This window comes from Sapajus apella, unplaced genomic scaffold (assembly GCF_009761245.1).
Source record: "Sapajus apella isolate SASKATOON/1434 unplaced genomic scaffold, GSC_monkey_1.0 scaffold66, whole genome shotgun sequence".
NCBI classification, from domain to species: Eukaryota; Metazoa; Chordata; class Mammalia; order Primates; family Cebidae; genus Sapajus; species Sapajus apella.
In genome coordinates, this window is record NW_022437006.1 from 6,075,472 (window position 1) to 6,089,774 (window position 14,303).

The 14,303-nt window shown below is 42.5% G+C and overlaps 1 pseudogene across 1 annotated transcript; it reads right to left on the bottom strand.

The window, feature by feature from the left end:
* Positions 1-12,571: 12,571 nt before the first annotated feature.
* LOC116530310 lies at positions 12,572-13,955 on the bottom strand (annotated as a pseudogene). The gene has a single exon (XR_004259938.1). The product of XR_004259938.1 is annotated as a eukaryotic initiation factor 4A-I pseudogene (transcript).
* Between the last annotated feature and the right edge of the window lie 348 nt (positions 13,956-14,303).

Consider the following 14,303-nt stretch of genomic DNA (forward strand, 5'->3'; position numbering starts at 1 on the left):
ATTTAAATTCCACGGACTCCACCCTGCCTACTACTTACATTTAAATATTCATTTAATTGGATGTGAGGTTAGCCAAGCAAAGGTGGCAGATCTGTAGCCATCAGGCCATGTGGAATTGACTGTCACTCATTAAAGCTATCCTTAAGATAAAGATTTAAATCTATTTCATTTCCTTGCTCAGTATCACTAAAGTAAATAGGACTAAGACACGGGTATTAAAGGAGATTTCCCAGCCAAGAACATTGACAGCTGAAATATAATCAGTTTATAAGATTTATAATGCTATTGACTTTTCTTTTGCACCATAAATTTCACTGTGGACTCTCTGCCTGGGTTTTATTATAATATCATATCATATTAGGGAGATCAGCTTTGCTGTTGATGAATGAAAATCACTGATATGAAAAAAAATTCCTGTTATCAGCTCATCACCTAATCATATTAGCATCTTTGTATCCTATTATCAACTTTTTTATATAAAATAACATTTCCTAATGACAGGGATTTCACTAATGCTATATGAGTGTTGCTAATATCATTTGATGGTTCTCATCATGCACATCCTACTTGAAGGCAGAGTATATTTGTTTTCTACACAGATTTTTAAGATTGCAAATAGTGTCTAGCAACTCAGGCAAAAAATGACGTTTTGTGGAAAAACCATCCTCTTGATTAGCACCAAAGGCCCTTCACAATTTGGTCCCAACCTTTGATTGATAGGATGATGACTCACAAATTTGAAGATAGTTATAATAGATAGAAAAAAAAAAAGGCAAACCTGCTGAATGCAAAGTAGAATATATTTAACTTATTTGGTTATTACTCATACTGGTCTCAAAGTCAAGGCACAGCCAAAGTTCAACTAAATTAATTCTTATGTGAAATGCTGAATGTTTCCAAGTGTTTGTCAATGTCATTGAGTAAGAGGGTTTTTTACCTCCTTTTAAGCAAATGCCCAACTTTCACAAAAGGAACTAAAACTTGGTTAAAAAAAGAGACAGCACCTTTGTGAAATTCATTTTTTAGAATGTGATCGAGTCATTGGAGTTGCTGGCTATATCTGCAAGATGCTGAACCAGCCAATCGCCACAGCAATTCAGTTTGACAACCAGTCAATGCAGTGAGAAAATCAATTTCATCAGCTCATTGAACTGAACTGATGCTGTGGACACATGCAAATCAAAGGCCCTACGTGGCTTCCCCTCACTGCTAAGGCAGCTGCTTCTCTCTTTCCATGGTGGGAAAAGATTCTGATCCAGCTAGAATTCCCACAAAAGGGAAGCTTGGCTCTTCTGTGTATTTTTAAGCTCCCCTGGCATCTGGAGCCAAGCTGGAAGACACTTGCTAGGCAGCACCAGATACCTCTCCCAACTAACTCAAGGCCTAGTAGCACAATCCAGACTCCTTGATGCTGTTCCCTGCCTACCCTGCTCATTTTCTGTAGCATTCAGGATTCACTTTTGGCCCTACTGTGAGAGTATAATCTCACTGTTTCACAAAATGACAGAACAACTCCTCTCCAAAATTTCTTCTGAGGAGCTCTGGTTTCTTTGTTTTTTGAGTTGTTTTGTTTTGTTTTTTTGACACAGGTGTCACTCTGTCACCCAAGCTGGAGTACAGTGGCACGGTCACAGCTCACTGTAGCCTTGAATACCAGGGCTCAAGCAATCCTTTCTCACCTCAGTCTCCCATGTCGCTGGGATTACAGGTATGCATCCCCATGCCCAGCTAATTTTTTTTAAAAATTTTTGTAGAGATGGGGTCTCACTATGTTGCCCAGGCATCAAAGGAGCTTATTTAAAAGATTCTAATTACAGAGTCACACCTCCAAGGTCAGCCATGAGATTCCAGAATTCCTAGAGTGGTTGGGTAATATAACTTGCCTGCTCTGTGGACCCTCCCTGTATGTCTCTCACTGACATGTGAGTCCTTGAAAGGAAGACGCCAGGTCATTATAACCCATAAAATGACTGGCACAGAATTCAAAGAGCAATCAGAAAAGAAAAAAAAATAACTGGCAGATCACAGGGTTTATTAAATATTGAATGGCAAGATTAATTAATTATTTAAAAGCAATGGATCTCAAACTTTAATTGGCATCTTTTCCATTATTATTTATATTATTATTTATTATTTATTTATTTATTTTTGAGATGGAGTCTTACTCTGTCACCCAGGTTAGAGTGCACTGGTGTGATCTTGGCTCACTGCAACCTCTGCCTCTTGGGCTCAAGGGATTCTCCTGTCTCAGCCTCCCAAGTAATTTGGATTGCAGGTGCACACCAGCCCTTAGAGACAGGGTTTTGCCATGTTGGCCACACTAGTCTTGAACTCCTGCCCTCAGGTGATCTGCCCACCTCAGCCTCCCAAAGTGCTGAGATTACAGGCATGAGCCACCACGCCCAGCCTAATTGGCATTTTTTTTTAATCATCTGAAATCTTTTTAAATACAAATTCCTGGACTCCTGCTACCCTCAAAATCTTATTTGAGAATAAGTGGACTGAGCTCTTGGATTGAGTGCAGGTAACTGAGTCTTAACAAATAGGCTAGCTGACACGCTTTGATGAGTATCAGTTTTCTTCCACCAATCTAACTCATCTCTTACTCCAAACAAACAAACAAACAAAAACCATATAAATGTTTGATACAAGCCAAATTTTGCACCAAAATTTCTACTGCATCTACCTATTTTTGCTGTTGTTGCAATGCATTACTTATTTAAGCCTAGAATGGTCAAGCATTAAAGCATATTTCCAGCCCTGAGTTCCACTGGAAATTAGTTGGGAAGGCATCCCCAGTGGATGTGTGAAAATATTTTCACACAGAATATCAGAAAGTCTTCATAAATGTCTCCCTTCAGTTGGCTTTTTTTTGAGACAGGGTCTCACTGTGTCACCCAGGCTGGAATACTGTGGCAGATCTTGGCTTACTGCAACCTCCACACCTGGGGTTCAAAAGATTCTCATGCCTCAGCCTCCCGAGTAGCTGGGACTACAGGTGTGACACCAGACCCAGCTAACTTTTGTATTTTTAGTAGAGACAGGGTTTCGCCATGTTGGCCAGCCTGGCCTCAAGTGATCTGCCCACCTTGTCTTCCCAAAGTGCTAGGATTACGGGCGTGAGCCACTGCACCCAGCCTTAGTTGGCTTTTTGCGTTACCTCTGCCTTGGCACATTTTCAGACATTCAGCAGCAGAGGAAAACTATCCACCTTTAGGAAGAGGTGAAAGGAATCACAGGGAAGCTTAATTACACTGTGAGGTGAGTGAGCAGCAAAGGCTGAGAGAAAGCAAGCTGAAGCCAGGTAGAAGCAAGACAGTGTAGCCAAGATGAGGAAGCTAAAAATGTCACTCCAGCAGCTTGCTCAGCACCTCCTAGCAAGAGGAGTCGCTCCCCTTCAGCGCCACTATTCTGACGTGGATATGTCTCTATTACAGAGCTTTTTATAGCAAAGTGTCCTTCACTGTCTCTCCTGGGCATTAAGCTCCTTCCAGATGGGGCTGTGGCTGATGGTATCATGGTTAAAAGCTTGTTCTAGAGGCAGACCCCAAATTCAAATGCAGATCTACCACTTACTGGCTGTGAGGGTTTGGCAACTTATCCTCCCAATCTCAGTTTTCTCATCTGCAAAATGGACACAGTAATCACTTCCCTAAAGAGACAGTTGCATGGATTAAGTGAGATAATCCATATAAACTTCTTAGCAAGATTTCATTGTGTTTAATAAATGTTAGTTCTTATAAATTATTATTTGATATGGGCACCTAGTACCACTTGTGATGAATGAAATGGAAATGAGGACCTCTGGTACCCATGCTACCGTAGCCAGCCTCAGCTCCAGCTGGACACCTGAGGAGGACAGAAGACAAGGCCAGTCAAGGGCTCACTGCTGCTGACTCTAAATATCTGCTGAAAGCCTTACGTGAAATGCCTAATCCTGCTGGACCAAACGCCCAGGCTGGGAGACCTCCCACTCCATGGCCTCTTCCCTGGGTCCACTCTTCTCTTAGCTCTTGGGGATTCACCACTCTGTGGAAAGATGTGAATAAAAAGAAAAGCCAGGCACAGTGGTTCACACTTGTAATCCCAGCACTTTGGGAGGCTGAGGTGGGAGGATTGCTTGAGCCCAGGAGTTTGAGACCAGCCTGAGCAAGAAGACAAAAACCCCAAGTCTACAAAAATACAAAAAAAAATTTAGCCGGGCGTAGTTATGTACGCCTGCAGTCCTGGCTATTCGGGAGGCTGAGCGGGAAGAATCACCTGAGCCCATGAAGTCGAGGCTGCAGTGAGCCACGACTGTGCCACTGCACTCCAGCCTGGGTGACAGAGTGGATATGGGAAGAAAAAAAAAAAGAGGAAGAAAAGAAAAAGGAAGCCAAGGAAAAGAGCACCAAAAGAAGGGTCTTCCCTACACCACACTCGTAGGTGGGGTGCAGTCCTGTGTAATTATTCATAACAGACTCGTGTCCAGGTTTGGATAATAAATTCTGTCGTTATCCAGCCCCCAGACACCAGAGGGCAAGAGTCCCTCCAAGTAACTTGAACCAACATGGAAGCAGCTCGAGCCTTCCTACGACACCAGCCTCACAGGCTTGCAGGGGAGAGTAGCCGTCAGGGAGAGAAAGGCCCCTGAGGCTGTAACCTGGGGCCCACCACCATTCCCACATCCCTGCTCTTGAGCCTTGCAGCCCAGGTGTGTCCTTGGAAACCCCCTTGGCCCTAGAGCCTCATCAAAGCCCCTTTTCCTCAGGTTGGAGGGAGCCTAGGGGAGACTTGCGCTCCCTGGAGAGTTTTAAACAGACTCTTAAACCATGATCCTAACAGTGTCCCTAGTCAGTACAGGAAACTCAAAATATTAACTTTTGGCCGGATGCAGTGGCTCATGCCTGTAATCTCAGCACTTTGGGAGGCCGAGGTGGGTGGATCACATGAGGCCAGGAGTTTGAGACAAGCCTGGCCAACATGGTGAAACTCCATCTCTATTAAAAATTCAAAAATTAGCCAGGCAGGAATGCATGCACCTGTAATCCCAGCTACTCGGAAGGCTGAGCTGGGAGAATCACTTGAACCCAGGAGGCAGAGGTTGCAGTGGGCCAAGATCACACCACTGCACTCCAGCCTGGAAGAGGGCAAGACTGTCTCAACAAAAAAAAAAAAAAAAAGTTTACTTTCCATGGATTTAAGAGCTAATTTGTTTTTTTTATAGCCCCAAAACTCGTGGGTGAGGGACAAAAGACTATCTAACCAGCTATTGATCTTCCAGCAGTCACAGGATATTAAAGATACAGGTCAAAACATCAAAAAAGCACAATCAGCCACAATAGCTAACTCCTGTCAAGCAGTTTACACTCACCATGTGCTTCCATACACACGACCTCGCTGCTGCCTTTCATCAGCACAGAGAGATCAGCACTGTCATCCCAAAGTCTACAGGTGAGAAGCAGGCCACTGAGAAAGGTTGAAGATTGCTCAAGGTCACTCAGCATGTGAGTGACAGGCCTGGAACCTGAAGCCAAGTCTTTTGATTTCGAACCTGGTGATTCTCTCTAACATAGGGAGTCACATCATATTCAGATTAACTTGAATTCAATTATATATTATCCAGGAATAAAGAGAAAAAGAAGAGAAAAAATTACAGAGAGAAGGAAAGTGAGAGGGAGTAACCATTTAAACAGTACAGGGAACATCTCTGACCTGTTCTTTTTTTTTTTTTTTTTTTTTTTTTTGAGATGGAGTCTACCTTTGTCACCCAGGCTGGAGTACAGTTGGCGTGATCTCAGCTCACTGCAAGCTCCGACTCCTGGGCTCATGTGATTCTCCTGCCTCACCCTCCTGAGTAGCTGGGACTACAGGTGCCCATCACTACACCCAGCTAATTTTTGTATTTTTAACAGAGACAGGGTTTCATCATGTTGGCCAGAATGGTCTCGATCTCCCAACGTCATGATCCACCAGCCTGGGCCTCCCAAAGTGCAGGGATTACAGATTACAGGCATGAGCCACCGTGCCTAGCTTTTTTTTTTTTTTTTTTTTTTTAGACAGGGTCATGCTCTATCACCAAGCTAGAGTGCAATGGTTCAATTATATAGCTCACTGCAGCCTCAACCTTCCAAGCTCAAGTGATCCTCCCACCTCACCCTCCCAAGTAGCTGGGGCTACAGGCACATGCCACCATGCCTGGCTTATTTATTTATTCATATTTGTTTATTTATTTTGTAGAGATGGGGTCTCCTTATGTTGTCCAGGGTCATCTCAAACTCCTGGGCTGAACTGATCCTGTTGTCTGGGTCTCCCAAAGTGCTGGCATTACAGGCAAGAGCCACCACTCTTGGCCTCTGACCCATCCTTTTAACACAAACATGACATGGAATGAGCAACTGATATGAAACATGAAAACGTCATTCACTCCACTGGACTCTGTTCTCAGATTTTTTCACAATGAGAGCTTCTCACCTCACTGAACAAGATTCTAGGATTTAAAGGCATGTATTTTTGGACAACACAGTCCCTAAACACAAATGAATGCCTCTAGGTCATCTGGTGTTCAACCCAAGGAAACAAACATGAATTAGATGCTAGAGGAAAACCCTCAGGGTGGGGCACTGTCAGACCCCACATGGCACCTTCCACAGGGCTCAGCCCCCATACAAGCTGCAGCTCCCCCAGAGACCAGCATTTTATAACTGAAAAAGGGCTTGCACAGACCCAGCTCACCCAATTCTGTCAACATCCTTAGGAAAGGTAGAGTAGGACAGATGTCATTGTCCCCATCATATAGGTGGGCAGGATAATATTTTGAAATACTATATTGTGTGTTTCCTCTCTGTATTTTGTGCTACAGGAAAGGAAGGAATGGAAGTAGTCAAGACTCCTTCAGGTCAGTCCTCTGAATGTGGGGCTCTCAGAGCTGGGCAAGTTTCTTGTGCGTGAGCTTAGCCCAGAAGTCACAGAGCTGCCTGCCGCCAAGTCACATGGCTTGGGAAATGCAGGTGTCAGCTGTGACCATGCTGGACTGTGGCTGGATGATCTGCCCCATAAAGTAAGCACTGCTAAGCCACCTTGCTTCTTATATGTATTAGTCTGTTTTTACACTGCTATAAAGACCTACCTGAAGCCGGGTGCAGTGGCTCACACCTGTAATCCCAGCACTTTGGGAGGCTGAGGCAGGCAGATTACTTGAGGTCAGGATTTCAAGGCCAGTCTGGCCAACATGGTGAAACCTCTTCTTTACTAAAAATACAAAAATTAGCCAGGTGTGGTGGTGTATGCCTATAACCCGAGCTACTCCAGAGGCTAAGGCAGGAGAATAACTTGAACCTGGGAGGCAGAGGTTGCAGTGGGCCAAGATCGTGCCACTGCACTCCAGCGTGGGTGACAGAGTGAGACCCTGTCTCAAAAAAAAAAAAAAAAAAGAAAGAAAAGAAACCTGAGACTGGGTAATTTATGAAGAAAAGAGGTTTAATTGACTCACAACTCCACAGGCTTAACAGGAAACATGATGGGGAGACCTCAGGAAACTTACAATCACAGCAGAAGGTGAAAGATGGTGGCAGGAGAGAGAGCAAAGGCGGAGAAATGCCACACACTTTTAAACTCCATCAGATCTTGTGAGAACTCACTCACTACCATGAGAACAGCAAGGGAGAAATCAGGCCTCATGATCCAATCACCTCCTACCAGGAGCTTCCTCAAATTCAACATGAGATTTGGGTGGGGATAGAAATCCAAACCATATTATACAACCCAAGGGAGGTGGAAAGAGCCCCAATAATGACTCTAAATAAATTTCTGACAAACCCTGGGATATAGGGCACTCACAATCATGTTTCTGTTGAAGTTTTTCAATGAAATATGAAATCTTTTACAGAACTTATTTTGTGATTGCAAATTTCTCCCACTACACAAATAAGGAAAGAACAGGATGACAAACATCCATAAACTACACTTTGAGGTAAATGGGCAGCATCGTCTGGAATAAGACAATTGGTTTATTAAACAGCCTGTTGGCTAATTTAGGGTTTTTCCTTGTTTTCCCTTTGTTTCCTGTAGAGGCCACAGTTGTTTAAAGTGACTTCAGGGACCCCTGTCATTCACTGACTTATTAGATTGTCTCTAGCATCAGTTATCCTTCAAAATATATAAACCCAAAGAAGCTTATGTGGTACCTTTGAGCTCCACAAAAGAAGGGATTTCCAGGGCATGCAGTCATTATTCAACTTTTTGTGCCCTGGTGCTGGGGCCTTGCATCTAGATATAAAACAAAGCTCAGGTACAAAGATAGAATGGCTGCCTGTCATGTAAGGGTCTGTGGATATAAACTCACTTGCAATTCATCCTGCTGCCTATTCCAGTCCTGTTCTGCTTCTACTCTGCAGCATTCTGAATTCTGGCTGTTGCTTGGTTTTGTTTTGTTTTGTTTTTAGCATGTAAGAGTGTCTTTTCTCACTTTCAAGCTTAGCTCTACATTTAAGGCTTTCTCTTATATTTCCAGTGTGTCTCTATGTTCAGAGCCTGAGGAGGGCTTCCCACCACACCCTGGTTTGCCACTTTCAAGGTAGTCTCCATCAAAAGTTCACTCCTTCAGTCAACATTTCCGAGCGCTTATGAGATGTTGGACACTACGCAGGACACAGAGAACACAAACATGAGTAAGAGACAGCACGACTGTTCCCGACAACCTCATAGTCTAGAGAGGAAGCTCCAGCACAACAGGGCTAGTGCCTGGCATAGGTGTGACAAAAGGGAACAGCAGCAAAGAGAACTGAGCCACTGACTGGGGGGAATGGTGGGGAGGAATTTGCACATATGGCTATGCAATGAGTGTGACCAAAATCCATCCATGAGCTGCATGGCAGGGAGATAAATTAACCTTGACATTTATGATCTGTACCCTGTTTAAAAATACAGTCGAGCATAACGTCAGATGGGTTGTCAGACTGATGCTCAGGAAACCTGGGTCAGAGTTCTCACTCTGCCTGTGTGTGAACTGAGCACGACATTGCACATGGGTAGGCATCACTTTCTCACAGTATTATTTAATCAGTTGCATTAAATAATCCCTAAGATCCCAACTAGATGAAAACTACATGATTATTATACTCAATGTCATTATTTTCCCACTAAAAAACATTTCTATAAAGTTATTTAAGAAAACAAAGCTAAATATATCCGTTTGCCAAGGTCAACACATGCAAATTTACCCAAAGGAACAGACTTAGAAGAAGAAAGCAGGTACAGACCAAAAGACTAAAGAGAGGACAGATTGCTGGGGAGCCCTGAACACAATTAGTGTATGAAGCAGAAACACAGAGAAGCATAGCTGTGGTTATTTAGTTTTGACTGAGTATCTGTAGGTCATCTTCTTGACCACAAACTTCTCAAAGTTACAAATCACATCTTGTCACCACAGCCCACTAAAGAGCACCAAGGGATCTTTCATAAATACAAATTGGTTGTGAGGAAGAAGGGAATGTCCGTTTGCTGATGTTGGTTGAGTGCTGCTAAGAACAGTCTTTTAACCTGCCCTGAGTAACCTTCTCCTGACAAGCAGTGTGGAAGCGGTATGAGCCCGGTTAATCCAACACACGCAGCCCTCTGGATCACGAATAACAGAAACTGCACGTCCTCCAGAGCACAAATCAGTATGAAGCGAGGTAAATTGTGATTCTAAATGCGTAGTTTCCATTGCTCACCTAGCCCCAAATAGGTAGCTTGCAATCTTCAACTCAGCTCTGCCAAAGTTGGGTTCCTGTCCCGTCACCGAGGCGGCAAAAAGGGAAGCGCAGCGCCATCTGCTGTCCGTCGAGGGGAGAGCCAAGGCTGCTAGAAATTGCAATGGTGTATGGAAGGGGGTCCTTCCAGTGGGACCTGGACTCCTTTGCAAAGCAATTCTCTCCAGTATAAAGGAATACATGATGAGATTTATTTGTTATAGTGCAAGTTTTTGTATTTATTTTTATTTTCTTTGTGCCTGATATTCTAGATAAAATTTGTCTGATTTCAGACAAAAATGAAATGTATAACCTAGTTTATAATGTTTTAATGTATGCACTTTATAGAACTACAGCGTGCATTTCATAATAAAAGTATCTGACCCCAATTACAGTGCTTTCCCTCACATTCATTTTAAGTATCATAAAATTAATGCCATACACACAAGCGGATAGTTATACAAATATAAAAAGAACTATTGAAGAAGAAAAATGTATTCAACTATGTTATAAAAGAAACAGCACCTTTTGAGTTATTAAAGTAAATATTTTTACAGTAACAATAGAATTTAAAGAAAATAGTTCAAAATAAGTCTTACTTTCCTAAAAAAGCTGAAACTTTGCACCAAGTTGCCTGGTTTGTTCTTAATTGCACTTGGTATGTAATTCTATTTTAATGCAGTCTATTTTCAGTGCCGAAAGCAGGCCACCAAGATTCTTTCAATGATGAATGAAAACGTGCTGTTTAGGACTAGATATTGGCTTTGTAATGTAGATGGTTTGGAGCTTGTGTGTTATGACCAGACAAAAAATGGTGAACAGGATGTCAAGGAACAGCCACAAACACCTCAGACGCCTCATCTATGGTACTGCCATTCCTAAGATTCTGGAAACATGCTCTGATGGGGACCTGGACAGTGATACCCAGAGGCTCCTTCCTTTGGCCACTTTCTCCCAATATCTGATTCCAGTGAATATTTATTAATTCAGCTTCAATTAATAAATTCAAGTAGGACAGACTGAAACAGGTAAACTATGCTTATTTTTTATTATAATATTCCCAAAAATATTTGGAAAGAAAAAGATGTTAGAAATAACATCTTCAGTAAACAAATTATAGGTTATGCCATAAGAAACTGCTGCTGCTTGACTACTTTTTTGCCAAAAACAAAGCAATTTCATATAGCTCCCCCTAATGCTTAAAAAAATTCAAGGATAGGTGCACTGACATGGATATGATGGGGAATGACATCCCTTGTGAATGCAATCTTTACATAGATGTTTCTTCACGCCTGAGGCTAGATTTATGAGAGGTTAATTTGGGCAAATGTTTTAGTTTGTGACATAAGTTTTATAAAAGAACACCATCACTTGGCAGAACTCACTAGCTCAAATAAGTTTTCAATAGGGGCTGTCAGATTGGTTGTTAAGGCTTAGATTCTTATCCTTGTTCACCAGTTAAGTCCCCGTCCAACTTTTCTTACTGTAGTGTAAGAACTATATATAAAATTAATATTTTCAAACATTGACTAGTAGACATGGTGCATTGCAAAAAGCCAATTTTTAAGTCAGTTGCTTAAATGTAAGCAAGCACTTCCTTAAAGAAATAAAAGGTGCTCCTAAAAAGTGGTCAAATTCACAGGTGCAGTCATGAGGGTCTACATAATTCACAATTCAGCCACACTCATGTCATTTTACAAATCTGAATTAAGAGCTCAGGAAGCAGAAAGACAAAAAAGAAGAGGAAAGAGAATCAAAAACTGATAGTATGGTACTTAGTGTTTATGATACCATTTTCGGTATTCTGGTAAACTATGTTATTCTTAAGTACTGAAATACATACTTCATTCTAAATGATGCTGGTTTTTTACATTTCAAAAAAAGTGAATTCTAAATCCTTTATGTATTCAAAACTCAATGACTCAATTTTTAATTTATGCAACAAAACAAATCTGTGTTCAACTTTTTACATCCAGACAGGACTACACCCATAAAGGTTGCAATGAGCAACCAGATGTGCAATTGTAAAGCTTCCACTGAAAGCATAAGACTCTCAGTCTGTGCATGATGAAACTAAGAAAAACAAAGACAAACTAGAAATACTCTCTTCAAAACAAAATAGAACAGCTTACCATAATAAAAAAAAAAAAAGAGTGCCACTCTAAAAACAAAAGAGTACAACAATTTTCAAAAAGCACTTTTCAAAGAGATGGGGCTACTTGAAGATGGAGTCAAAAGAAAAATGTCTGAGCCAGGAGTGGTGACATGTACCTGTAGTCCCAGCTGCTTGGGAAGCTGAAGCAGGAAGATTGCTTGAGTCTAGGAGCTATAGACCATCGTGTGCAATACAGCAAGACCCGATATCTAAGAAAAAGAAATTTAAAAATACATTATTTTATAGATTTTATTGATGAATAACTTATACTATTATAATGTATGCTTACTTATTTTCATAAATTTTTATATTACTTGAGGTTTTCTAGGTTTATAAATTCTTTTTTTTTTTTTTTTGGCAGTTTCCAAGCCATTTCATTCAGAATTTTGTGTTTGTTTCCTGAATCAATAAATACTATACAAAACAATGTAAAAATGGCTACCATTTCCTCTCCCCTACTTCCCCCGGCCTGGGGACAATCCCCTGGGCAACCTCACTCAGGGGTTTTAGTGGTTCTCCCTCTAGGTTTGGTCCAGCAAATGAGGCTGAGTGACATAGTCCCTTGAATCACTTTCAAAGGAGCTAAGCTGAGGTGAGGAGAGCCTCTGGGATCTGGAGGTTACTAGGTTAGGTAAATAGATTAGTGTTTTTTGGAAAAGAGTCAGTGCCTGGGACAAGAGCCTACCCAAAGAAAATGGTGTCTAAAATGTTCACGGTTCCTTCTTTTGCCTCAAAAAGTGACATTTATTCAAAGAAAAAAAATGACAAGATGTCCATCCCTTGGCTCCCTTCCCTCCCCCCTCCTGCTGCTCCCTCAGCCCCCTAAGACTGAACTCTGGCTGGGGGTAGGGCTAGGTGAAAGGACAGTTCCTCAGATGAGGTCAGCAACATGGAGAGGCATTTCCTCAATGGAGGTGTTGTAGAAAGTCTCTATGTCACGAAGAGTCCACGTGTCTTCTTCTGTCACCATGTTAATAGCCACACGCTTACGGCCAAACCATCCACCTCAACCTATTCTGTGGATACAGTTTTCCCTATTGGTGGGAAGGTCATAGTTGATGACTACAGAAACCTGCTGCACATCAATGCCTCTGGCCAGCAGGTCAGTGGTAATCAAAACTCTGCTAGAGCCAGAACGAAACTCCCTCATAATCACATCTCGTTCCTTTTGGTCCATATCTCCATGCATGGCAGAGACAGTGAAATCTCGAGCATGCATCTTCTCGGTGAGCCAGTTAACCTTCCTTCGGGTGTTAATGAAGATGACTGCCTGGGGGATGGTCAGGGTTTCATACAAGTCACACAGTGTGTCCAGCTTCCACTCCTCTCATTCCACATTGATGCTGAATTGGCGGATACTCTCCAGGGTCAACTCTTCCTTCTTGACAAGAATCCAAATGGGGTCCCTCATGAACTTCTTAGTCACCTCAAGCGCATGAGAAGGCATCGTAGCTGACAGCAAAACTACCTGGGTGTTGCTGTTGAGCTTTTGGAATACGTCATAGATCTGGTCCTTAAATCCGTGGCTTAACATTTCGTCAGCTTCGTCCAGTACAAACATCTTGATGTATTTGGGAGACAGGTATCTACAGTTAAGCATATCGAACACATGGCCAGGGGTTCCCACAATGATATGGGGAGCTTCCATCTGCAGTTTCTGCACCTCAGCACGCACGTTGGTGCCCCCAATACAGACGTGACAGGAGGCACCCATGTAGTCTCCTAGTGCCATGATCACCTTCTGTATCTGCTGAGCCAATTCTCAAGTAGTTGCCAGAACCAAGGCCTGGGTGGCCTTTAGATCTAATTCAATCTGCTGCAAAATCGATATGGCAAATGTGGCCATTTTCCCAGTCCCAGATTGGGCTTGAGTGATCACATCATAACCCTTGATACAAGGTAGAATGGCTCACTGCTGGATGGCAGAAGTCTTCTCAAAACCAGAGAAGGGACTCTGAGAGGTTCATGTCATCAAAGCTGTCAACAATCTCATTCCAGTTACTCTCAATGATGCCTTCAGGCTCCCTCCCATGAAGGCCATTGTCTCTGGATCAGGAATCCTGACTTGCAGACATGATCCTTAGAAACTAGCGGTTTATAAATTCTTATATGTAAAATGTATGCAATTTTGAGTTCCACCTATTTTTTTTTAGGAATTCTGAAAATGTGTTTTAAATAAATTAAGGCCCAGCACAATGACTCACACCTGTAATCCCAGCACTTTGAGAGGCTGAGGCAGGTGGATCACTTGAGGTCAGGCGTTCTAGCCCAGCCTGGCCAACATGGCAAAACCCTGTCTCCACTAAAATTTAAAAAAAAAAAAATTAGCCAGGCGTGGTGGTGAGCATCTGTAATCCCAGCTACTTGGGAGGCTGAGGCAGGAGAATCACTTGAACCTGGGAGGTGGAAGTTGCCATGAGCCGAGACTGTGCCACTGC